At 40.5% G+C, this 26,474-nt stretch overlaps 1 protein-coding gene across 5 annotated transcripts in view; it reads left to right on the top strand.

Annotated features, from left to right (window-relative positions):
- Positions 1–26,474, top strand: part of PRR16 (proline rich 16) — a 150,011-nt gene that overhangs the window by 112,637 nt on the left and 10,900 nt on the right. The gene's annotated exons all lie outside the window — the stretch shown is intronic.

Raw genomic sequence — 26,474 nt, 5'->3', positions numbered from 1 at the left:
TACAGCGGAGCAGCTTTAGGTGCGGCCTAAAGAGGCAATTAAATGTTCATTTGGGAAACCATAGATGTGCAGCAGCAATTAATAGTGAAGTAAAATGTGGTTTGGAAAATACAATAATTTGCACTGCCAAGTAGGTTTTATAATACAGGCAGTGACCATTTTGTGTGGAGGTTCTGTTCCTGACCACTGCATATGTTGGCAGAAAGCCCGCTCCACCCCATTACACCCCCCATTTTGCCCCCATTCTTCCTCTTCAGAGTCCCTAAAACCTATGCATCAGCAGTCACACTTCAATTGGGCACGCCTAAAATGCTCACCACCTCTATGTGATTCTTTCGAAATGCATTTTCTAGGAATATATGATTATGCAGAATGATCTGAAACAGCAGAGATCTTGGATCAATAGGGAATTTGTAGTGGAAGCAAAACCTCCTAGATTATTATACTGCATGCCCTTTTTGCCCCAAGAAAATGCAGCATGTTATTTGACATCCCAAATGTTCTTCATGATCACTTCAAAGTGCCCCAAAGTAGCAAAAAAGGTAAAGGACCCCATCACAGTTAAGCCCAGTCAAAGGTGGCACTTTTCTCACTTTTCAGGCCGAGGGAGCTGGCTTTTGTCCACAGACAGCTTTCCAGGTCATGTGGCCAGCATGACTAAAGCGCTTCTGGTGCAACAGGACACTGTGATGGAAGCCAGAGTGCATGGAAACACTGTTTACCTTCCAGCCGCAGCATTACCTATTTATCTGTTCGCACTGGCATGCTTTCGAACTGCTAGGTTGGCAGGAGCTGGGACAGAGCAATGGGAGCTCACCCCATTGTGGGGATTCGAACCACTGACCTTCTCATCGGCAAGCCCAAGAGGCTCTGTGGTTTAGACCACAGCACCACTCGTGTCCTTACCAAAGTAGCAACTGCAGGTTAACAATATTTCTGTCAAGAGGAAATGTGGCAGGAACACTTTTCTGAGCATCTAATTCCTCCCCCACACCATGCCACCCACCAAAAATGGATCAAATGTTATTTGTTAATGATACGTCATATGCTAAGTCATATTAAGTTTCTTGCTCATGTTTTCCTTCTGTGAAACAATAATCCTGTTGACAGCAGTAGGAATTTTTGCAGAGGTTATTGGGTCAGGTGCTGAAACACTTGAAGAATTCTTTGAAAAGATTGAAAACTTCCCAGAAACAAAATATTAGCATTCACAGACTCACACTCTCTCTATCACTGCCGCTTGTTTATATTTGGTTGAATGGCTGTTATTGGGAAAAATCATCTGTTGTTTAAAAATGGTTGCAGAGTCAAAAATACTTACTTCAAGTATGAAGGTTATGAGGCAAAGGTGATTGATCAATCAGTGAAGTGTTCCTGCAGTGAGCCTTTTGTTTAGAAACGTGCTTGCAATTTTTGATGAATTATACAGAGCATCCTAGGAATTGGTTATACACAATTTTGCCATCATTGAAGGCTGATACATCCCAAAGGTTTAACTTGAAAATCAGTTGAAGAAGGTCACCTGAGAGTAAGTCCCATTCAGCCGGGCTTATATCTAAGTAGACATGCACAGGATTTCATTGTTAAACTCTTAGGATCAAATGCACAAAGCTGTGTCAATGAATTAATTTGGGAATGCACAAAAACAAAAACAAAACCCAACAACTTTTGGAGAGATCATGTTCTAGGGCTATTGCTAGTTCAGTGATCTGCCTGCTCTTGTCAGTGTTTGTGTGTAACTTGCTATGGCATTTGAAGTGCTGAGGGTGACTCTGAGCGCAACAGCATTGATTGCTTGCTGCTGTGGTGGCAGAAAATATTTTGTAAGATCCCAAAATCTCATTGAAGGCACAAGAGTATTCACATTAGAATTCTAGGGTCTAAGGTGTTTGGCCAGTACAATATCTCATTGATTCAGGATATAATTTTTTAAAAAAATGTTAAAGGGTGCCAGGAAACCATGTACAGTGGTACTGTGGTTCTCAAACACCTTGGTACTCAAACAACTTGGAACCCAAACACTGGAAACCTGGAAGTAAGTGTTCTGGTTTGCGAACGTTTTTCGGAAGCTGAACTTGCTCCGTTTTGAGTGTTACGCTTCTGATTTGATTGCCAGACTTATTGAGTGCCAGACTTCCATTTTGAGTGTTACGCTGAGGTCTGTCTGTTTTTGCTATTTATTCTGAGGTTTTGTTTTTGTGGCTTTTTTGTTTTGTTTTTGTGACTGTGTGGAACCCAGTTCAGCTACAGATTGATTGATTGATTGTGTGACTGCAGTACATTGTTTATTGTTTTCATTTTATGGATCAATGGTCTCGTTAGGTAGAAAAATTCATGTTAAATTGCTGTTTTAGAGGTTGTTTTTAAAAGTCTAGAACGGATTAATCCATTTTGCATTAGTTTCTATGGGAAAATGTTCCTTGGTTTTGGAACGCTTTGGTTTTGGAATGGACTTCCGGAATAGATTAAGTTTGAGAACCAAGGTGCCACTGTAATAGTCTCTTAACTATATCAACATTACTGCAACTAAGACTGTGAATGTAGCTAGGAATGCCAGCAAAGTTCTCCCAAGTCAGCCTTCTAAACTAACTTTGGGGACTCTTAAAATACCATCTCAAATAAGATGCAAGCATTTAAAATTTCTTCCTGAGTATTTGATTCAGTTGTGAGCTATATATAACATTTTGCATATCGTTTCCCTTCCATCCTAGTTTAAACCTGTTGTTAAGATACCTTTAGCATTGTTTGTGGTTACGAGGTTGATTTCCTGAATGTATTCCTTTTTTTTACATGTAATATTTTATTGATTTTGTTAAAAAGCAAAAACATAACAAAAAGAAAGAAAACAAAGAGTAAAAAATGTAAACTATAAAGTGTTATAGTATAGTTCCAAAGTGATAATAAAGTATCGATTCATATAAACATTCCTTTTACACATAGCATATATATAAATATAAATATTTATAAAGTATTTTGTATCTGTGAGTCCCATCATTATTGAGGATAAAGGTCTTAGATGAGATGAGTTCAGATGTGTTCTGAAGTACTGGAGGGAATGAGGCATTCATATAATGTTGCAGTTCTTATATGGAGGAAGCAAAGAGTTATGTTACTCTTTTATTCCTGGATATTAAAGGGCAGTAGCAAGCCAAATATAATTCAGAACAATTCAGATTTGGAGGTTATTTTACAGGCTGAATCGGGGGGAAACAGGGTCAAACTTACAAACTTTTGAGTCCCACTGATTTTCAGGGAGAGATATAAATATTTCTTTTTCTACTTTTTCTGTTTTGCATTGAGAGCTTGACTGGATCATGTCAAGAGTTTATAATGAATCTGCAGAACTTTAAAATGAAGGGCATTTCCATGGCATCAACCTGTGACTGAGAAAGAAATGCAAGAACATGTTCTTTTAAATGTTTGAGTGAGAATGAATAAAATTAATGCAGCAACATCTTCTCAAAGATATACAAAAAGATAGTTACTTATGCTTAAGTGCATCATTTAGAGCACATTAAATTTGGGGAGGATGGAATTAGGTTTCTATATATAGAGCCATGCATTGATTGTAACCTACACTCATTATATATTGGAGTCTTCAATTTTGAGAGCATATTAGAACAGAATTTGCAGTTGCATAATTTAATAGAGAGGCCTCGGTGTCACTGTGATTAAGTGCACAATGGTGTAGCTCATAAAAAATGCAATAACATCTTTATCATAGTGTGTATCAGATAGTGATGGGTGAACTCCATTGGCTTGCTTTAGAATAAACTCAAGGTTCATAAGCAACAATTCAGAAGAAGCTCATCTTTTCCAAGAGTTTTCTCCCATATCTTGCCGCAAACATGCACATTACTGCATTGACTTGGGAGACAGCAGTTTGTTTTGGTATCATGTTCATGATTTTTGCAAAAGCGGAAAGTGCAACATCGTGGCTCAGACATTCTCTCAGTTTGTTTGTTCGTGTAAATGATATGTGCATTGAAGAAGTTAATGTAGTATTGAAGTATAAAAGCAGGATTATTATTATCTTTAAAAAACCTTCCTCATGCATTTACACCAGCTGGTTTTGTGCCTTTATGTACATCAGGGGTGGCTAGCCTGTTGCCTTCTCCAGGCAACAACCTACTTCATGTGTGTAATGTTGACAGAAATGCTGGCATGTTTTCATGTACACACAATATATAATTTTGAAAGCTGTCCATAACCTATACAGTCAAACCTCGGATCCTGAACACCTCTGTAGTAAATGCTCTGGTTTTCGAATGTTTTTGGGAAGCCAAACATCTGACGTGGCTTCCGCTTGAGTGCAGAAAGCTCCTGCAACCAATCGGAAGCCGTGCTTTGGTTGTCAAACATTTCAGAAGCCAAGCAGGTTTCCAGAATGGATTATGTTCAACAACCAAGATTTGACTGTATTCAAAATATGGCATACACTATCCTATGGAATTCCACAACTGGCATTTCTCAAGTCAACACGTCATTTCTCCTTCCTCAGTACAATTACCTTAATGCTGAAGAGAGAACATCTATAAAGAAAAAATGTTAACTAACTGGTTTTTCTCCATTTCCATTTTTAAACATTTAATTTGTGTTCAGGATCTTAGTAAGATTGTCCAGTTTGATCAATGGAAATGTCAGGATGTCATTGCTAGAAAGCAATGCCTTATCAGCCAATAGGAATGTACAAAGCTGCTTCATTGGTTCATCCACCATGGCTAGCAAGAATCCCAGTCTTACCTGGGAGATTCCTGGTAATTATGATTTTTCTTCTGTACTTGGCTTTGTTGTTCCCTTCAGCTCCTTCAGCAGCAACAAGCTGTCATCGTTCTTGCTTGACTCATTTTTATTTGGTCCTATTCTTTCTCTTGGCTATGGGAGAGGGATTACCTGCTCCAAAACCAGAAGGACAAGCATCAGAGTGAGGGCAGATCCACACCACACATTTAAGCATATGCCATACCCCAAGCAATCCCAGGAACTGCAGTTTCACCCTCACAGAGCTGAAGTTCCAAGAAACTTGCCAAGCTACATTTCCCATGATTCTCTTAGGGAAGCCATGTTCTTTAAATATGCATCAAATGTGCTTTAAATATATGGTGTGGATCTGCCCGAGGTCACTGGGACTTGTTTGGTGTTAGGTACCTGTGGATCATTAAGAGCAAGGGTTAGCTCCCTGCTCTTAACTGCTTAACTTTTGATTGCCTTTTTATTTCATTAAAAAGCAGCATTGTTGAAGTGTGTGTGTGTGTGGGGGGGGTGGAATCCAGATTGGGAATGTGAGAGGAAGAGGACTTTAACCTTTTACCCCTTTCATGCACTGTGATCTGGATCAGAGGGCTTGTGGCTGCCATTCATTCCTTCATTGATTTTATGTAGCCTCTCAGAATTCAGGCTAATGGGAATATATTAAACTGAAAGTATTTGCTCAACTCTGACCTGTAATCTGCAGGGAACCAACCTTTCAACGTGTTTCACTCCCCTTTGTTTTTTGTCTAGAATCCCAGATCGTTCTGATGATCAAATATGATTGCTGATCTCAATGTTGTCTCTTTTATTCTAGGCTTCAGTTACCTTACTCTAGTCTCCTCACATGTACTCAGAACCCTGCTGCCAGAATCACTGACTTCCCTTGTGACTCTGATCATGTAATGTTTCTCCTAAAATGCCTGCCCTGGTTTTCTGTCCACTCCTTCCTTTTCTTCCTTATCATTCCCGATACAGTCATACCTTGGGTTAAATATGCTTCAGGTTGAGCGATTTCAGGTTGCACTCCGCAGTGACCCAGAAGTAACGGAGTGCGTTACTTCTGGGTTTCGCCGTTCACACATGCACAGACGCTCAAAATGACGTCATGTGCAGACGCAGCAAATCACGACCCGTGCACATGCAGATGCGGGTTGCATTCTACTCAGGATGTGAACGGGTCTATGGAACGGATCCCGTTCGCATCCAGAGGCACCACTGTATATCCCTGCCTGGGATCTTTACTCCTTTGGCTCCACCACCCTTAATTATCCAGATCCCTCTAAAGACTCTGCCCATTCTCCCTTGCTTGTCCAGAGGCCTATACAATAAGTGCCTTCCAAAACACACTTCTCTTACTGTATTCAAACCGCTCATAAAAACCTCACCTTTTCCACAAAGCCTTCCATAGCCTACCTGCAAGTCAACCTGTAACTTAAGCCTGAGCACATTGTTTCCCTGCTTCCTGTTGACCTCTACTTCTACTTCCTTCCTCTTTCTGTGTCAGGTTGAAGAATGGAAGATGCTTCTTTACACTGTAAAGCACCAAGCACCATGCATACCGATGATGCCATATAGGCAAACAGATAAATATAATAACATATGGTTCACTGTTGTGTCACAGTACTTGCGAAATAAATTGGAGCGTTCTATTCAGCAATGCCAGCTACCACGGGATCCCGTGGGTGACTCTGTTGCTAGTACAAAAATGGTTCCGCAGGATATAATTAGTGCCTCATGTTTGGCCAGTCAGCTCTACAGTCCGCTACACAAAAGAAGTTGAGAGCTGGCATCTGCTTCTCTCCTTAGCATGGATGCTGACACTATCTGGCATCTCCATTTGGAAAGTAACTCACACAGCCTGCATTTTTTGAATACCAAAGTTCCATCAGATGTGAATAATTTTCACATCACTGCCAGCGATGTTGAGCTTGAGCCAAATAGTCAGGGACAAAATCTGCTTGGTTCTAGAAAATGGTACGGTTGGCAAACCATACAGAATATTCCTCATGCCCCATTGTGTCTCAGAAAGAAAAAACGAGAAAGAGTAGGACAGATTCCTAGAACGTAATTATTATTTCAGCGCTGCTCTACTGCTTGAGATCAATCCATCCATGTTCACTGTCCTTTGCTTTGTAACTGTTTATCATTTATATTTATCCTAAAATTTCTACCTCTCAAGTCTCTTTAAATGAATATGTTAAAAAGAAGCTAACAACAACAGACCAAAATATTAGATTCCTGAGGCAATTCATATTGGGATTTAAACATGTCAAGAGTTCAGTAATGTGACTTCCTCAAGATAAGAAAAAAATGCGCCTTTAATTTTTATTAACCAATTCGTTTGATACAAAACATTCAGAAACACTGACAAACTGCCTTTTGCTTTTTAATCTGCATGGAAAGGAGGTGGGGTGATCTTAAAGCTATTTGCTTTTTGTGTGCGTGCACATAACCATTAGATACTGGCAACATTTTCATTACTGGAAATGTCTTGAGGCAGCATACATTGTTGATAACAAATTCTTACCAAGCTGCACTGCTGTGGATATAAAAGCTGCCATGTGTGCTTATTTATTAGAGCATAGGATTGCTTGCCACGCTCATAGACTCATTTCCCTGGAGAATGGAAACAGGTTGTTGCATTAATAATAAAAAAGAAAGCATAATTGTGTCGTAACAGAAGGTATAGTTGGACATGGGAATGTATCTAGATGTGACTTCGACAACAAAACAAGGGCATTAAATAGCTGTTAACTGGAAGGTAACTGGTTTAACATTATGAAAGTGCAGAGAAGTGCTTCCATTGCAGGGAAATGCAGGGAAACTGCTACTCCCAGTTGCATCACAATGCAATATTGTTGTGAATTCTGATGTTGCACCACCATGTAGCTTGTGGTGGATTTGATTGGATGATGAACCATATCAGATTGGGTTAGTGGGCAAAGAAGCTATTTCGCCCAAGGATGAACAGCAATAAATAGTCTTGGGTTTTGTACAAGGGAATAGCCATGATCTAAAAGAATGTAGACTTGATCCATTGTGATGAATACCTAGGTGCTAATATAACTCAAAACTGCCACCTATAGTGTCTGGGATTTCACATTCCTGGTGAGAAAATATTGGGGTTCTGTCTGCATTCTACATTCCTAGCTTAATGCTCCCACTCAAGGTCATCTAGTGAGAACTGGCTGCAGGTCTCTATGTGTGGTTGTTGCCTTCTTTCTTTTTTCTTCTCCTTCTTCTTCACTTTTTCAAGATAAACTACTTTTTCATACTTGGCCTTGTTGGTTTAAGGAGCAATTCCTCACATAAATCCTGCCCACATGCTAAGACTGATAAATATTTGTGGATAACTCCTAGTGTCTCTTGTCACACAGATGATTATTAACTTTGTGTTGCTTCCACATCCTTTCATTAGTTTTACACTGTGTGTTATCATCAGAATGAATAGCTAACAAAATGACCAATGGAGCAGTACAAGTCTTATTCAGCACATCTGAATATGAAAACTAAATTGGCAAGGTACTTCAAGATGGAAAAACTAATATTCCTGCTGACAGTTCCAAGAGTTATATTAAATTTTTACAAAACTTTTGAATATGAACTTATTTTATGTATTACATACAAAATAGGTTGGGCCTGCAACTAAATGTTGCAGTGTGCAGTGCTGTCTTTTTCTGAGATATTCCATTCTCTTCCCTTCCCCTTGATTTTCTGTTTCCCCAGAATGGTCTAGTTCTTCTTCAGTGTCCATTGATCATGCTCAGTCCTCATTTTGGGGTTTCCCCAAAGATTTTTTAAAATCAGCAAACTCCAAGTTTGCCGATATCTCCATATCTTTCTCTCTCATTGAGAGAGTGGTTTTTTTTTTTTTTTAAAAAAAAAACACAGTTCAAAAACTATCTCCAAACTGGTTGAATGGCAACAAAATGGCAAATGAATTTCAGTGTAATTCAGTATTACAATGGCACTTGCAATATGTGAAACTTCCACTAGGTTCCATTCCCTTTTATTTCCTTAAACAAGACGGGTGATGAGAATTTTATCATGAAGTTGCACTCCTGACGTCTGTGGTATGTGGCTTCAGTTGTGGTTTGTTGTATTAGGGTCTTTCTTTTTTATTAAACTTGGCTTTGTGTGATTTTTGCAAAGGTTTATTCTACAATGGAACATGGAGAAGGGAGAAGCTACATTAAAACAGTATATTGAAACACTAATAGAAATAAAAACTCAATGTACAGTTTGTGTTCTTGTAATGAATCAAAGAGATCAGTGCTTGCCTCTCTTGCTTCAGGCAACAGCTGTTATTTATTTCTGGTGAAAATAAGAAAATAGCAGCCACATTCTATTCCAAGTTTATTTAAACTATTGCTGGGGTTGGGGGTGGCAGGAGGAAGCATGTGGCACATTAGAATCATAGAATCATAGAATCATAGAATCATAGAGTTGGAAGAGACCACAAGGGCCATCGAGTCCAACCCCCTGCCAAGCAGGAAACACCATCAGAGCACTCCTGACATATGGTTGTCAAGCCTCTGCTTAAAGACCTCCAAAGAAGGAGACTCCACCACACTCCTTGGCAGCAAATTCCACTGTCGAACAGCTCTTACTGTCAGGAAGTTCTTCCTAATGTTTAGGTGGAATCTTCTTTCTTGTAGTTTGGAACCATTGCTCCGTGTCCGCTTCTCTGGAGCAGCAGAAAACAACCTTTCTCCCTCCTCTATGTGACATCCTTTTATATATTTGAACATGGCTATCATATCACCCCTTAACCTCCTCTTCTCCAGGCTAAACATGCCCAGCTCCCTTAGCCGTTCTTCATAAGGCATCGTTTCCAGGCCTTTGACCATTTTGGTTGCCCTCCTCTGGACACGTTCCAGTTTGTCAGTGTCCTTCTTGAACTGTGGTGCCCAGAACTGGACACAGTACTCCAGGTGAGGTCTGACCAGAGCAGAATACAGTGGCACTATTACTTCCCTTGATCTAGATGCAATACTCCTATTGATGCAGCCCAGAATCGCATTGGCTTTTTAAGCTGTCGCGTCACACTGTTGGCTCATGTCAAGTTTGTGGTCAACCAAGACTCCTAGATCCTTTTCACATGTACTGCTCTCAAGCCAGGTGTCACCCATCTTGTATTTGTGCCTCTCATTTTTTTTTGCCCAAGTGCAATACTTTACATTTCTCCCTGTTAAAAATTAGATTTGTGCCAGTGAGCTTGTGTTAATGCAATACACTTTTTGTACAGTATCTTACAAGCACATGTCCTAAACAAGATTGCAGTTTTCAGATTTGTTTTCACTTAATTTACGGTGGACTAGAATGCTTGCTTTATGATGAGTCATGATGCATGTGGAAATTGAACTAGGCAAATTTAACTTGAATGAAAAATTGTGTGCATTATTTCATACTAGCAAATCGATCTCCTACATACTTGTTGAAAACAAACAGAATTCATCCTTTTCTCAGAGATAAATAAGCCATTGTGGATGAGAGACCAAAAATGTTGTATTACCAAATTAGACCATTGATCATGTCAGCATAGCTGATGTATATTATTAATATAAGCCAGAAAATGATCATTGTTTAATAAATAACTTTTCTATTTTTTCCTCTTTTAACAAGAAACTTGACCTTTAACTCGAAGCTGTAATTTTCCTGTGTTTATTGCTTATAAATGCACCCTATGTGTAGAAACAGAGAAGAAGTATAAACAATGAGGGTTGCACCCAACAAAGTCTTCAGATCAGTGGATTTTAGCTACCCATATTTACTCTGGTTATGACTCTGATGCAGTCCTGCAACTGGATTAATACTTGTATTTACTAAGTCTGTAATCATGGATTTTTTTCAGCCTGAACTTGCTGGGACTTGGTTCCGGCACTTCTTAGGTGAGCACCATTGCCATTATAAGAGAACAAAGCAGGTGTTCATGGTGATTTCTGTCACCTCTTTTCTAGAAAAATAGCACTGCCTGCAACTATTTCACTAAAAGAATGCAGGTCTGTAGCAAGCAGGTACTCTTGATCCTGCCTTCCTTGTGAATATTTGGGGGATTCTTATTGTAATGGTTGTAAGGGGGTTACTTGTGCGTAAATTGCCTTCAGTTTAGTTGATTGCTTGCCCAACCATGCTTAGGCTCACAGCTCGCCCTCCGTGACCTGCTAGTCACTTGCAGAATCCGTCAGTGGCATTTCTTGAATCTTTTCCAGCATAAAAGCTGTTTGACACCAAGTCTCCGCCTATGTTCCCTGCGCGGAACTCGTCTGCGCAAGTAAGGGGAAGGCTGGGGCGTGCCAGCGCTCTCTCCACTAGCTTCTGGTGAAGGGTCTCGGAGCTCTGTGGCCAATTCCTCCATCTCCCTCTCTTCTCTACTAGCGTTACGCTGAATTCCTTCCCCCCGGCTGGTCCCCTCTCCGGCATCGCTCTGGAGCCCTGCCTCCGCCTCTCGCTCTGATGTCAGTTCCCTGACACTTATGTTGAAGATGGACAAACCTTTTTGGAAGCTCTCCTGAGTTCCCCTTAAAGAGCTTTAGACATTTAGCACCCGCATATAGATGAGGCGCATCCTGAATTAACAAAATACTTAATCACCCCCAGGCTAAGAATGGGGCAGGAATCAGACAAAAGCAAATCCCTGTGCAGATTTCCTGATCCCAGTCATCCCAACCAAGGTGTGGCTGGGCCTGGACATCCACTTGGAAATCCACACAGATAAGTTATGCCTTATTTACTTTCAGTTAAGAGCCACCATTTCTAAAGGTCTCTAGGCTTCAATTCTAGTTGTTCTCTCTGTTTCATTTTGAGCTCGGGTATTTAAGCATAATGCAAAATTTAACTCGTTAGTAGTGTATTCATAACTTGACCAAACACTTATTCTTTTAATGCCAGTACTAATAAATAATAAATGTTTTTTTTTTTGCACACAGCTACAAATATTGTATGCAGTTCGTGCCGATAACATACCCCATTAAGAGATGTATTTAACAAGAATCTTTCAGGTGGAAGACCCAAGTTATTAACGTTGTGCTTGTTGACAAGCCTTACTATGTAAATAATATCTGTCAGCCCCATGGGCCAGATCCTGCCCAGTCGCCTTCTAAATCTGGCCGGCAGATGGTCCAGAAATCAGTGTGTTTTTACATGAGTAGAATGTGTCCTTTTATTTAAAAATGCATCTCTGGGTTGTTTGCGGGGCATAAGAATTTGTTCGTCCCGCCCCCCCAAAAAATATAGTCCGGTCCCTCACAAGGACTGAGGGACAGTGGACTGGCTCCCTGCTGAAAAAGTTTGCTGACCCCTGGTCTAGCCTTTCAACATCCTGAGATCTGTGTTAGCAGTAGTAAAGAATCTGGAAGTGGGAACCAAGATGGACTCTTTATTTTGGTAGCATTGCCTGATAAGCAAAACTTGTTTTCAACTTGCTAAGATTACATCACTTCTGTTGGGGGATTGTATTATCTTCTCATCTGTTTCTGATAGCTTGATATGTGTGTTGCATCACTCATAATAGTCTGAGCCCTAAGTTTTGCAAAGTGGCAGAAGTAATTGTGCTGATATGTGACAGCTAAAGATTGATATGTGTTGTGAGTTTTGTTTTTTGAGTGCATCAAAATGGATGTAAAGCAGAAAAAAACCTCCTCTGCGAAGCTCTCTAGAAAATCACGCAAATCCATCTACAATAATAGATCATTAACAAATACTTAAATGGGTGGCAACATTTTACTTGTTTTATCTGCAACAACAAATTAATTATACCCCACCCATTTGTCTGGGTTTCCCCAGCTACTCTGTTTGGTTCCCAACAGAATATTAAAAATGTGATAAAAAAATCAAACATTAAAAACTTCCCGAAACAGGGCTGCTTTCAGATGTCTTCTAAAAGTCAGATACCACATTTTTCCGTCTATAAGACGGGGACTCAGATTTAAGAAAATGGAAGGAGATGTATCCGTGTATAAGACGCCCCCTAATTTTTGACATTATTTTTTAGGGATAAAACCTAGTCTTATACACAGAAAAATATGGTAGTTGTTTATTTCCTTGACGTATGATGGAAGGGTGTCACACCGGGGGGGGGGGGGGCGCCACTACCGAGAAGGCCCTCTGCCTGGTTCCCTGTAACCTCACTTCTCACAGTGAAGGAACCGCCAGAAGGCCCTCAGTGCTGGACCTCAGTGTCCGGGTAGAATGATGGAGGTGGAGATGCTCCTTCAGGTATACTGGGCTGAGGCTGTTTAGGGCTTTAAAGGTCAGCACCAACACTTTGAATTATGCTCAGAAACATCTCATTGTGAGCTTCATAGTGTAATGAGTCCTGCAAAGACATGTTGGAGGGTGTGGTCAGAAGAGGAGGAGGAGATCTGGGAGTGGGAGGAGTCCCACCAGGGAACATTCCTAGCAGGCAGGTGAATGGGAATCTGAGACCACCAGGAGAAGTCTGAACCAGCAGTTTGGTAAATGGAGATCTGGATGCTGAAGAGGAGCCATGTAGGTTGTTAGGAGAACAACCTGCCCCCTTTAACTCCAACAATATTATTCAATTACCCACTTTAAAAACACTAAAGCCTTACATTATCATATTTAACATGATGTGCAATATAGCTAATAGGATCCCCCCAAGTAGCATCAGATTCTCTGGACTATTGATTTTGAAGATTTTGGAAGGTAATTTATTATTAACTTGTTTATTTGGGGTGGGGTGGAGGAAGTGACAGAAGAAAGTGTGGGTAACCTAATGTTCCCGCTGTAGAATTATCAACTCCCCAGGAGTTAATTAGCTCTTTTGATTTGAAAAAAATAATAATTGTAATGAAAATCTGTTACAATCATTTTCAGTTAACAGATGAGGAAATATTTCTGAGACTAACAGTAACAGCACAATCCAAAGTTAAGGTCCCCTGGGATGGGTGAGTTTCGAATAGGTGACTATTTGGCTGAGCCAGGTGAAGCTAAGGCTGTGTTGGCTGAAGTCCCTTATCCCAGCTCAGCCAAAACTGTCTGAACTGATGCTGGGGTAAGCCCCCCAAAAGGGGTATTCTGGGGACAGGACAGGACAGGACAGGACAGGGGTAGGCTTAAACTTATTCCAAACCTCTTTCAGCTTGGTCATGTGACTTAGCAACCCAGCAGAACTTACACTGGCAAAATGGAAGGGTGTGTGTAAATTTTGCCAGCCCGTGTAAATTTTGCCAGCCTCCTATAGCTGGGATTTCTCTGCCCATGCCAGATATGGACCTCTAACCAGGGGCTCTGAGAACCTTAGTTAATTAGACCATTCTGACTCTCAGATTATTCAGAGTTATGATGGTCATCTTCAAATATCTAAAGGGATGTCACATGGAAACAAGAAAGGAGGTTCTGTCTGCTAGCGCATTTGCAAAGTTCAGCAAGGTCCGATAAGGTTTCAAATTGGATGGGGAACTGCATGTTGAGAGTTTGCATTGCAGGAGGTTGATGACCCATGAGGTCCCTTCCGACTCTACCATTCTGTGATTCTATGTCACCTTGTCTGATGAAGCATGTTGGGCATTTAAAATCACTTGCCCATAGAAGTGGTAACTTGTGCATTTTCATAGTGGTTGGGAATAATAGAACAGGATTAAATACCAAATATATTCTTCTACCACTGTCCTTTCAGGAAGCTGGTGACCCCAGAGCCCAGCCTACAGACCCCTTCATTCAAACTATTCCTGTCTAATTGACATCCTCTCAAGAGCCACTGTTTGCCAGAGTAAAGGACCCTGGTTTTCTGAATCCATGTGGAAAGGCAAATTCAAATTGAGCTCCATGCCTGCTGGCTTCCGTTGCCTCTCTCTAGGGTTGCACGCATTTAGGCAGCCTTTCATTGCAATACAAAAGAGAAAGGCAGTGTTTAGGGAAGCTGGAGACAGAAAGGCTCATATAAACACTGAGATTCCCGAGGAGTGGGATAAATGTGTAATTTGTGCAACATTAGGGTGGTACAAAGCAGCTGCTTAAAAGCTACTTAACTGTGAACATGTCTGCCATTGATTCATTGTAGAACATAGGAAATTGCTGATCCCTCTCCCATATCTTTTGCATAGATTATGTCCTAGGCTTCTGTACCAAGAGGCAATGTTTGTTAAATGTAGTTCTACTTGGCTTTAACTCACTAGAGGAAACCAGTTGTTGTCTACTAGGGGCTAATTACAACATGTATCTAGCTTCTAACATAGAATCTGGCACAATGTGGTGGCAGATGGCAGCTAATCTAGGGCAAATGTTTGAAGTGATGCTTTTGCAAGCCCTAAGTGTCTGTAAAGGAATTTTCAGAACTCATTTCCATGAGAAAAGAGCATCTCAAATGCTCATCTCTCAAAAGTTGCTTCAGTGTGTTTTTTCATGGCAGAGAAGCGGGTTGCTCCAACAAATTGTGCTAGGAAATTTAGTTTCTTGACTTAAAAATGGAAAAAGAAAGCTGTAAAAAAATCAACATGACATACATGTATAAATACAGCACTTCATAATTGATTTCCAAGGCACTGTTACTTTGGGGAAAGTTTGAGCAGCTTGATTTTGTTGATACCCTCAGGCCTGGTGTCTGTGGTTTCTGTCAATATAGTGTCCCTGCTGATCTGCCAACAAGATAGCTGTTCTAGGAGGATACAGTGGTTTCATAGCCTGACTTCCTGCTGCTTTTGCTGAACTTACCAAACAAGGCGAAATTACAGGCTGTGCTGGTGACATCAGAAGGAAAATGGACAAGCTCAGGAACCATTAACTATGGCAGAAGAGTGGAAAAGAAACACTCAAGCAATACACACTTCATGTGATCACTTTTATTAGTAAAATAGAATACGTTATTACTGAACAACAGAATGAACTGAATACTGGCAAATTTCGCTCGTAAGAAACGTAATAGTTTCAACACATTTATTGTAGGAAGTTGGAAAAGTGCATCACTATTTGTATGTTGGCTTTGGGCTTGTTCGAAATATAGAGGAAGTGCTGAACCAGAACAAATGAAGTTTATTTACCAGTAGGTAAATAACAGATTTGTGTCACATATTTTTAAAATAAAGAAAAATAAGTTTGGAGAGATGGAAGCATCATATTGGGCTGCTTTTCATCTTTCACCTGCAATGCTTATCTCAGACTAATACTGATAGGAGAGGAACTGTCATGTACATAACTTACTTTGTAAGGGTTTTGAACAAAAACATATCCACAGAGTCTTGGTTATACCAAATAATCATTTATGCATTTTAGAGCTAATCTAGTCATACCTTTCCCCCAAACAATGACAATTTAAAATGATGTTCCTTTCATTGATAATAGTGTATAAGCCAGACAGTCAACCTGGCAGCATGAATTTTATACTTTAATAATAATAATAATAATTTTTTATTTATACCCCGCCCTCTCCAGCCAAGGCCGGCTCAGAGCAGCTTACAAGCAATAATAAAAACAAGATGAATGATTACAACTTAAAAACAAAAATAAAATACAACATTAAAATAATGGAACATTAAAATATTAAAATGTAGCCTCATCGCAGGAGGAGAAGGAAAAGAAAAAAAGAGAGGGAGGGAGGGAATCAAATTGGCTCCAAGCCAAAGGCCAGGCGGAACAACTCTGTCTTACAGGCCCTGCGGAAAGAAATCAGATCCTGCAGGGCCCTGGTCTCATGAGGCAGAGCGTTCCACCAGGCCGGAGCCAGAGTTGAAAAGGCCCTGGCTCTGGTTGAGGCCAATCTAACTTCCTTAGGGCCTGGGACCACTAGGGTGTTGTTATTTATGGACCTTGAGGCTCTCCGTGGGGCATACCAGGAGAGGCGGGCCTGTAGGTACGAGGGTCCTAGGCAAGCAATAATTTAGAATAATGGCAAGCAATATATGGAATATAAGCAGGTCTTCGAATACATTATTTTGTTAAATGGCTGTTGATTGTCCATGTTGTATATAGTAATACAGTATAATATTAGTTACCAATACAGAAGGTACATTGAATAGGACAATGATATTTATGGATCTGTGTTCTGCAGAACAATCATATGCATATCTACACAAAAGTAAGTCTCCCTGATGTCAGTGGAACACTTCCAGATGAGTAGAAAATTGCAACTTAAAAAACACCCACCCACCTTTAACCCTCTTTTTGTTTGATATATTGATGAAAAATTGCTTAATTAAGTGACTACCATATAGGGGCATAACACAAACTTGGTCTGCATGTAAATGAAAATCTGTGATCTTTCCTGTCTCCTAAATGAAGAATCCTCTGTCACTCAAAAATTTGTACACACTCTATCAGCAGGGCATGAACGGATTAAACCGATGCACTCTTCTTCCTCCTGCATAGAAAATACTTAGTAAATTATACTCATGGACCAGCAAAGTCTGAGAACTGGGTGATTAAGCGCAGTTTTGCAGAATGAAACACCAAGCTTTACTGAGCAAAGCAATAACTGTTGCTGAATGGCAGGAAGCCTTTCCAGCTGTTTTTCTTTTCTACGTTAGATTCTCCTATTTCCTAATAAGCTATTTGCAATCATTTACAAGTTTCATAGGCTGGATAAATTGGAAATGGAAATTGGATATCCTGTCTCTCAATTTTGGCCAGCCTTAATCCAGATTAGGAAATTCGTGATGGAATTGGCAGGTTAGCCCTTCTCCCATGTTATTTTTCCAGTGAAAATTGCCCCTTCCCAAAAATGGCATTTGTCTTGTTAAGGCAAAAATGGCATTTGTCTTGTTAAGGAAAAGACAGAGATGTACAGGTGATCAGAATGTATAAGTTATTATACTCCATATCCCATATATTGCAGTAAGAATTTATCTTTTAGTAAATATTGCTGCCATAAATTTTGTTGTTGGCTGTAATTTTCATTGTGGTTTATTACACCAAAAAGGTTGAGTACCTCTTTACTTTTCAAACAATTTCCCATAACATTATTTCACATTTGCAGGGATCTTGTACTGTATATCCTTTTAATATAACTGTTACAAATGTATTCCTAAAGATGGATCAGATCTTATAGTTCTGTTCATCTGCCATCAGAGCATGCATTTTATATATGGCCCAGTTCTCCTTTGAGAAATGGAAATGCATAAATATGATGAGATAGTCAAAGTACTATGACACAGAATATTCAGACTAGATGAGAGTGTGCAGATTTTAATACTGGATGAGCAATAAGAGATAGATCAGGTGCTTTAGGCAAGTAGCAATGCAAATAGCTTAAAATTACATAAGAGCTGCAGTCTGATTGCTTCCCAAGTTGAAACCTTTTTGTAGTAATTTAAAATTACATGAAATTTGGTTTTCATTACTTCCTAAGTTCAAGTCACCTTTCAAGGATGAAGGGAGTTTCCAGCAAGTGGTCTCAAAGTTGTCTAACATAAATTCTCAGAGAATTGGCTTCTGTGGCAAGTTTTCTCAACTGATCTGTACTGCTTGCTGTTTTGGTCTGTGGGCAGGTGGGCGGAGGTGGTGGTGGTAAGGGCATAGATGGTGAATCATAGAATTGTAGAGTTGGAAGGTACCCCAAAGGTCATGTAGTCCAACCCCCTGCTATGCAGGAATCTCAGCTAAATCATCCATGACAGATGGTCATCCAAACCCTGCTTAAAAACCTCCATGGAAGCAGGGGCCACAACCTCCCAAGGGAGACTGTTCCGCTGTCGAACAGCTCTTACTGTCAGAAAGTTATTTCTGGTGTTTAGTCGGAATCTCCTTTCTTGTTACTTGAAGCCATTGGTTTGAGTCCTTTGGAAGCCTTAAGATAAATGTGTCTGTGAATGGTGAACATCAGAGTGTGTATCCCAGTGTGCCTGCAGCTTGTGGGGCACTGGGACGTGTGGACAGTGCAAATGTGTCTGAACCCTTTGCTTTCTCTTCCCTTCCTAGAGCCAGTGTGGTGTAGTGGTTAAGAGCGGTAGACTTGTAATCTGGTGAACCGGGTTCACTTCCCTGCTCCTCCACATGCAGCTGCTGGGTGACCTTGGCTAGTCACACTTCTTTGAAGTCTCTCAGCCTCACTCACTTCACAGAGTGTTTGTTGTGGGGGAGGAAGGGAAAGGAGAACGTTAGCCGCTTTGAGACTCCATTGGGTAGTGTTAAAGCGGGATATCAAATCCAAACTCTTCTTCTTCTTCCCTCTCCCCAGAGCATTATCCCTTATCAGAGATAGTGTTGGTGCTGAATATTTGGTATCATAGAAGACTTTAATGCTTGTCTTTCAGAGATAGAGAGAAAGAATACAGTGTTCTTTCTGTTTTCTAGCTTGCCATCTTTCACTTTGACAGGCCCAGACTATTTGATGCTGCTGGCAGTAATTCAGGAATTTGCTTTTTGTTGCTTATTTAGAACAGCGTAATTGAAATGAGCGTTGAAGAAAACATTCCTAGCAGCAGTAAAATACCTCTTTTCAGTTTCATTCTGATAAAGTTGAATATGCAGTGGTACCTCTAGTTGCAAACTGAATTCATTCTGGAGGTCTGTTCTTAACCTGAAACTGTTCTTAACTAGAGGCATGCTTCACCAATGGGGCCTCTTGCTGCCGCTGCGCTGCTGGTACACGATTTCCGTTCTCATCCTGGGGCAAAGTTCTCAACTCAAGGTAACTCTTCCAGGTTAGCGGAGTTTGTAACCTGAAGTGTTTGTAACCTGAGGCGTTTGTAACTCGAGGTACCACTGTATATGGAATTCATGGTAAGTGTTATGTATTTTCTCTCTCTTTCTCATATATATATAGAGAGAGAAATGACAACTCAATCCATTGTGAGTTTACTCAGAAATAAATCCCATTGTATTTGGATAAGCATTCATCGGACTGTAGCGTGAATCAATCAAGGTGTATAAGCAAAATATAATATCTGTTACATAATTTGGACATTTACAAAATTCATTTGTTATGAGATAATTTGTTAATTGTAGCTGATAACAGACAACATTTGAATAATTTGACACCAGCATGAAATAACTGGTTCTTCTTAAGGATACTTAAAAGATATATGGGTCCTGAATTAGTATCTGCAAAGAAACTCTTTACGTGTTTCTATTTGGAATAAATATTCGCTATTCATGCTGTTACCTACAGCTATCTTCCATTTTCTTTGGTAGCATACATCACTGTATGTCACACTGAAGGCATTCTGGTTCCATGTTGCATATACATGTATGGAGAGCCCCATGGAGATGAGTGTTAACTCCACCTTGCCGCTATTCCAGTTGTCCTCCAACCCCTGAAGGATGACCATCTGAAGCAAGCAGCCTCTTGTATTTGTGAAAACTCCCCATGTGCTTTAGAACTCCCATTCTGCTTATGGGGTGGAACCCCCATGAGCACAGGAGACCCCCTACTTCAAAAGTTACCTCTCCATTGATTGGAGACCAATTTTTTTTAAACAGGGAGGAGGGTATCCTTGAGTATCCATGCATGTTAGGAGCCTTTCTGCTACATATTAAACCCGTTGCCATTTCTGGCCACCCCTGGTACAGTGCATTCAAGTAATCTAATCTAGATTTTTACCAGGGTTTGTAAACCTATGGCCAGGTCCTGTCTCCGCCCCCCCCCCCCAGGAATGCCCATTATTAGGGAGCAAAACCTGTTGATACAAGGTGCTGCAAACCCTACAGTGCTAAATTAATCCATAGCACCACTTTCAGTGATGGCGACTGAAGAAAACAGTGAAACTTTTAAAAATTGAGTAAGTTAATTTGCATCTCTAGAGGAGATGGTTATTCCTAAGCATTTGAACTCTTAAAGGTAAGAACATACATACATAATTTTATGTTTATGTTGCGCTTCCATAGTTCAAGCCATGCTCAAGGCAGCTTACGACATGAAGGAAATATGTAACTGCAACATAACAAAAGTAGTCTTAAAGAATTTTAAAAACGCACAACGAAACTGGATAAACTTTGAGGACAAACTGGCACCTTGAACTGAGCCTGGAAACAAATTGCCATCCTGTGCAGCTGATGTGAAATCAGTGTGATGTCCTCAAAGCACCAGTTGCAGTACACTTTTCAAGGTCAGTGTCATGCAGAGGATATTAGAATGGCTTGGAGAAACCTGAGCATATGCAACTGTAGCAAGACCAGCCATCTCAATCTGCAGTGAGTACACTAGCCAAACCTGAGCAAAAGGTCTCCTAACCACAGCAGAATCCAGGAAGACATTCATGCTATATCCCCGCTTCTTCAAAAGTACCACCCTCATCCAGAGCAGGATGCACCCCTATTCCAGAGTCAGCAGTCCTTACTGCCAAAAATCCTGTTTGGAGCAAGCTTTCTTAGTATATATTCAACTCTCAGTTTCAGATAGTGATTCAGGACTACCGCATTTCTCCTGGAATCAGATGGAAAGGAGAGGGGGGCGGGCTGGATGTTGACAGCATACTGATAAGCAGGGGGGCGGGACGGGATAATAACTTACAGATACTGGTAGCTTTTTGTTTCTGGTTGATTGTTCACATTGTCAACACTTCTCGCTACATTTGCGAAAGACTGTTACATGGCTTACAATGATAAAGTAATACCAAACAATTTATCACTGAGCCATCACAGAGGTTTCTGAGCCCTGTCCTGGTCACTTATTGCAGATGTAAACACCCACATGTTCTTAAAGCTGTGTTGGAAGAACAAATGTTCATGTTAACTGCTGCAGACAGTGCTTTTTTCTTAAAAAATGTTCAGGGATACTCTTGATACTTTTCCTAATCACATTGAAATACTGCCCCTCAATGAGGCCAAACTTAGATTAAAAAAATGTTTAGGGGTATGTGTACCCCTGCGTAATCATCGTTCCCCCCCCCCGAAAAAAGCACTTTCTGCAGAAATATCAAGACCTCCTTTTCCATGCCAGAGATCTTGCATAGAACTACATTTCTTTTGTGATAAATGAATAGGCTCCAAGCTTTTGATGACACCTGTCTTTGATTTTACTTAAGCAGAGTTGGCAATATTGTTTTGAGAAACACCTACTTATCTTAAATCAAGCCACAGTTTTCACCTGCTTAAGTAATTTTGAAATGTATCGTATCCACTTTTTTAAAAAAATGTGACTGCCATAATAGAAGTTGCGGAAGAGAAAAAAGTTAAGTACCTCAGTGGATTGTGGACTTACGTTCAGAATAAAAAATAGCAATTCATGATATGAAAGTTGTTCCAAGACTAAGCTTGAGAGCTTTTTTTTACCTGCTTCTCCATATGAAGAAATAATTTAAGAAATAGACTTGTATTCCCTTCCACCACCATTGGAGGTATCCCACTGGGAATAAGGGAAAGACACATAGTTCAACATAGTTGAAACTCAGCAGCACTGGGAGGAGGAGTGCCAGCATGGAAAACAACCTTTGAAATCCAATTTGCCACCTTGAGTTTCATCAGGGAAGAAAGACATGTTACAAATGCAATAAGCAGATAATTTTCTCCCCTACAAAATCCAATCTAAAGGTTGATTTATATATATTCACAGTATCTTAGGAGACCTCATAAAAGACACGACCTTTATTTTTTCCCTCCGCATTTTCATGCTTGCCTTATTGAGATTGATTATTCATCACATTTTTCAGGTTTTTTCTTTACGTACATTGTCTGAAAAATGTGGGTGAGGAATAAATGGAAATGGTTAATGGAAATTATGTGGACTTCCTCGTAAAGTATGTTTAATTGTTAACTTTGGATTTTAGATTGCTCTGTTTTTCTGGGTTAATTCATTTTAGGAGAAAGCATGAATGATAGGCTTCAGTTTAGTAAATCCAGACACACTAGGGGATTGGTCATCCACAATCACCGTCATTCTTAGTTATCCACTTGGGTATACAGTGTGGTGTAGTGGTTAAGAGCAGTAGACTCGTAATCTGGGGAACCGGGTTCGCGTCTCCGCTCCTCCACATGCAGCTGCTGGGTGACCTTGGGCTAGTCACACTTCTCTGAAGTCTCTCAGCCTCACTCACCTCACAGAGTGTTTGTTGTGGGGGAGGAAGGGAAAGGAGAATGTTAGCCGCTTTGAGACTCCTTCGGGCAGTGATAAAGCGGGATATCAAATCCAAACTCCTCTTCTTCTACAGCCTGCGATCAAAAAATCAAACACCTTCCAACCTTATTGCTGATGTGTGTTTTACTGTTCTTGAAGACATCATCAAATCGTTAGTGAAAGATAACTTGATACTGTCAGTGTTATGTATAGGAAGACCCTCCACCCTGTCTTGAAAGAGAAGTTTAGTTTTTACTAGCAGGTTGAGGAATGTCAAACCAAAGTTTCCCTTTCCAGAAGTGAGCTAGATTCTCTTGCCCAGACTGGCACCAAAGGATCATTTGTTATAGGAATAGCTGGCATGTAAATATGCTAGGCCGTGCTGTGATATAGCAAAGTAATTTGGGTTTCTCAACCACCTTACATGCACACAGCCATATTTGGTTCTTCTGTGATCAGCAAACTTCCTTACCTGTTCCCTTGACGCTGGCACCAAAAGCTCCTAATGTCTATATCCAGCATTTTTCATTCAATAGAAGTAGGCAAGAGCAGCCAATCTTTAATAGGCAACGCATATAATATTTGCTGTAATTGATTAAAATCTATCGAGTGGGTAGACAAAAGGTAAATCTCTTGGTGATTTTGAAATAGATAGGCAAGAATTTCTGCCTCCCAGAACAAAATGCCACCCCGCAACACATTCTGTTGCTGAAATGATGAAGGTGGGCTTAACCAATAATGTATTTTTGTTTGTAAGGACCATGAACTCCTGGGCTTTTACACCAGATCCTCATTTGGGGATCTCATGGTTTTAGGTTTTTTTTACTTTTTTCACCTCCAAAGTAGATCCCACAATTCTGAAGTCCGTTTACCAGTGCATTCAGTGACTCAAATCCACCTGTTTCATCACAGCATCTCCTTCCTAACTCATTATCTGAGCAATTTATCACTAGCAAAGTCAGACTTCCCTGTTTCCAGCTTGTAGGCTGTACACCTTGCTAGCTCATTTTGTTCCTTCAGGCTTGCTTGCTCCCTGGCATGATGCCCTGCCTGATCAGGCACATTTTCTGTTCACACTGTAGGAGCAGATCAACTGACTTATGCTCCTGACAGTAGATTATAAACCTCAACAGGAAATTTATTTCTTTATGTTTGCTTTGGATTACAATCATTCACTTGCATTCTGGCTGCATTCAGCATTTGAGTCTACAAGTCTTATGACAGACCAGACTCTTACTATTTTCTGTGTATGTGCATGTATGTTAAAACATACACTTTTAAACTTTTTTAAAAAATAAAATACATGGCTTTAGGAAAAGATGCATACAGATGTATTAACAATGCATGCTTTTCAGAGACCCCATCAATAATTTCCCTTCATACATGAGTACTTCCATTGTTTTCAAAGGATGCAGTCAGATGCTGTGGACCTACTCACAGCAGGATTCACTCTTCACACTATTCTGTTCTAAATAGCTACTGTAAGGCTAGGAAGCCCGTGATCCTCTAGATATTGTTGGACTAAACCCCATCATCTCTGGCCATTGGCTATGTCAGCCAGGGTTGATGGGAGTTGGGGAGTTCAAAAACATGTGGAGGGCCACAGGTTCCCCATCCCAGCCTTACAGAATGCAATATATAGAACATCTAGTCCTGCCTACTGCTATTCAAGTCCCCATTTTTATTAAAATTCCATTCATCAGAGCACCAAGTAGGGAAGTGGCCAGTAAGCTGCTACATATTCATGTGGGTGTTCAAAGCGATGAGTGGAAAATTGGTTATTTCCTCAGAACCAATAGAAACTTCACTAATCCTATTACGAAGCCCAAGAGCTTGTGAACAGTAGGCATCAGAAATGTATCAGCTGAATAAAACAGGTAATGTTGGGGAGCTTTTCAGTACTTACACTGAGCACATTCCTTGAATAAAGAGCTTCCATTTATCCTTCAACTATTAAGTGTCCCTGCCATGCTACAGTCATAGTAGCAAAGATTCCCCCTGCCCCCCCCCATATTGCTTAAGCTTGAACAGGGTAGTAATAAACTTTTTTTTGGGGGGGGGGGGATCACATCCAATCAGGACAATCTTGTTTGAGCAAAACTGGGCAGATCATAGAGGTGGAGTTTGAGAGCCACTGTTTCCAGGCCGACTTCTTTTCCTTTTTAACCAGAAACATTCCTATCCTAAAACAAATGGTAATTCTTTAAGTACAAGCTGTTATCTTACAGAATGAAAAGCTGTTTTTCGGGAGGAGCAAATCTATGGCAGTACTCCGACTGATACTAATTTTGTTATTTGTATTCTTCCTTCTTCTTCTCCTAACATGTACGAGCTCCCCAAAGCAAACAAGGCAACAATACCATGACTATAATTAATTAATTAATTTGAAAGGGTAAAGTCAATTATAAAAAATGCATCCCCATGTAATTAAAATACACAATAAAACTATTTCATCAAAACATTAAAGGTATCAATAATTAAAATGCACAATGAAACAAGCCCATTAAAACAGCATAACTATAAAAAAAAGCAATTAAAACCATTCGATCGGGAGACCGGGGGAATGCTTGTCTAAGCAACTGCATCTTCGGGATCCATTGGAAGGCCAGTGGCACCTCTTGTTTTTCAGCAAGGAGAGCATTCCACAACATGGGCGCCACTAGGTGAAAAAGCTTTTCTCCATGTTACCATAAGCCGATAATCACCAGGAAAATGGCTGGTATTGATGCTCATTGGGTGTTTCAGGTAACCTGGTCCAGAGCTGTTTAAAGCAAATAGCAAGATCTTAAAACTGTTTGAGTGGCTAATTTGCAGCCAGTGCACTTGGGTGATGTGTGCCTGATAAGGAGCACTACTCACTACGTAAGTCGCAGTGTTCTGCACCAATGTATGTAGGCAATGAAGGGCCTTCACTCAGTGCAGTTAGGACACTGCCCACCTGCCAAAGCTCCACAAAGCTATAGTACAGTCCCTTCTCTGTTCTTTGCATTACAAACTATAAGGTACATTTGGATGAACTTGAGCTAAACTATTTTGTTCCTTTTTTAAACCAAACTTTGCAAGCAGAGTGGGATCAACCCAACCCGACGGGCAGCATATAAATAATAAAATTATGATTATTCTTATAAGCATTGGTGGTTGCTGACACAGTCCTATTTGGTTTTGTTCAGAAGTAAGTAAACCTAGACAGCATCTTAAAAAGTAGAGACATCACCTTGCCAACAAAGGTCCATATAGTAAAAGCTATGGTTTTCCCAGTAGTGATGTAGTAAGAGCTGGACCATAAAGAAGGCTGATTGCTGAAGAATTGATGCTTTTGAATTATGGTGCTGGAGGAGACTCTTGAGAGTCCCATGGACTGCAAGAAGAACAAACCTATCCATTCTGAAGTAAATCAGCCCTGAGTGCTCACTGGAAGGACAGATCGTGAAGCTGAGGCTCCAATACTTTGGCCACCTCATGAGAAGAGCCCTGGAAAAGACCCTGATGTTGGGAAAGATTGAGGGAACAAGGAGAAGGGGATGACAGAGGACGAGATGGTTGGACAGTGTTCTCGAAGCTACCAGCATGAGTTTGACCAAGCTGCGGAAGGCAGTGGAAGACAGAGGTGCCTTCCGTGCTCTGGTCCGTGGGGTCACGAGGAGTTGGACACGACTAAACGACTAAACAACAACAACAACAAGTAAACCCCACTGTGTTCTGTGGGGATTATTCATGAGGACAAGCGTAGGACTTTAAAGCTTACTTAGGCGCGAACTACCACTGCAACAGTTAA

Source organism: Podarcis cretensis (genome assembly GCF_951804945.1).
Source record: "Podarcis cretensis genome assembly, chromosome: 11".
NCBI lineage: Eukaryota > Metazoa > Chordata > Lepidosauria > Squamata > Lacertidae > Podarcis > Podarcis cretensis.
The sequence above is the reverse complement of the archived record's forward strand: the minus strand, read 5'-3'. Positions and strand labels throughout refer to the sequence as shown.